Here is a 1215-nt window from a genome sequence, read left to right on the forward strand (position 1 = left end):
CCTTAAACCCAGCCCAATGCCTCTTCCTGCGCCACTCTGCGTGCTGGATGGAGATCCACAGTCAAGAGCTGCAGCTCAGTGCTGGAGTACAACATTTCACAGGGAGCCCTGCAGAAGCAACACCTGTTTCGAGCCAGCCAAGAAAGACACAAGCACTTGTATGTTGCTGCTTTGCTTGTGGATCGTCAATAATCCCAAACCAGTGGACATCTGCTGAGCCTCCTGAGAATTCTGGATAATAGATTTGGACGTCAAAAGTTTTTTTTTTCCTTTTTCTTTTTTCCTTTTTTTTTTTTTTTTTGGATTTATCTCAGCCAACAACGTGAGATTTTTCCCCTCCCCCTTTGCAGGATTCATGCTGATGTATGCAGTCTGTTATAGAGTAAAAACAGCGCATGCCTTTCTGGAGTCAGAATCCATAAATCCTGACGTAGCCTGTGCATCTTAAAAAAAAATCCCTATAACGCCTAGGTATTTAAGTTGCTATGGTCATTCTTATCTTAAACCAAATGGAGAAACTACGGATTTTTTTCTTTATTACAGTTGGATGGGCTGAAGACCGTATTGCTTGCTAAGAGCTGGGGGATATATGCATTTATATAGATATACACATCTATATGTTTATAAATATGTCAGTGTGTGAGTATAAAGTGGTGGTTTCTTAGACTAACTGGTTTGACCTTGAACCTGTACCAGTCAAAACAGAATATTACTTTTATTTATGCATTTAATGGATTGAAGAAAGAACATTTTCTCTGTAACTGCGCTAGGGAGGGGAGAGGAGTGGAATATACCTAATCTTATATCTCCTGGGTTTGGCACCATCATTATTGTTTATTCTCATTCTCTAAAAGCAGAATCTTCTGATGGCTCCCTTAGGTGAAGTTGGGAACTATTTCGGTGTGCAGGATGCAGTACCCTTTGGGAATGTGCCCGTTTTGCCGGTGGATAGTCCGGTTTTGTTAAGTGACCACCTGGGTCAGTCTGAGGCAGGTGGGCTACCCAGGGGGCCTGCGGTCACGGACTTGGACCATTTAAAGGGGATCCTCAGGCGGAGGCAGCTATACTGCAGGACTGGATTTCATTTAGAAATCTTCCCCAATGGTACTATCCAGGGAACCAGGCAAGACCACAGCAGATTTGGTAGGTATTATCCTTAACCCTTTAGTGGTCATGTGATGAAATAATGGGGCAGAACTGCGGGCGGGGGGACGG

General features: G+C 43.7%; 1 pseudogene across 1 annotated transcript; it reads left to right on the top strand.

Annotated features, from left to right (window-relative positions):
- The first annotated feature begins 323 nt into the window (after positions 1 to 323).
- Positions 324 to 1160, top strand: LOC103805111 (annotated as a pseudogene). The gene has a single exon (XR_624769.1). The product of XR_624769.1 is annotated as a fibroblast growth factor 9 pseudogene (transcript).
- The last annotated feature ends 55 nt before the right edge of the window (positions 1161 to 1215 follow it).

Source organism: Acanthisitta chloris, unplaced genomic scaffold (assembly GCF_000695815.1).
Source record: "Acanthisitta chloris isolate BGI_N310 unplaced genomic scaffold, ASM69581v1 Scaffold44906, whole genome shotgun sequence".
NCBI classification, from domain to species: domain Eukaryota; kingdom Metazoa; phylum Chordata; class Aves; order Passeriformes; family Acanthisittidae; genus Acanthisitta; species Acanthisitta chloris.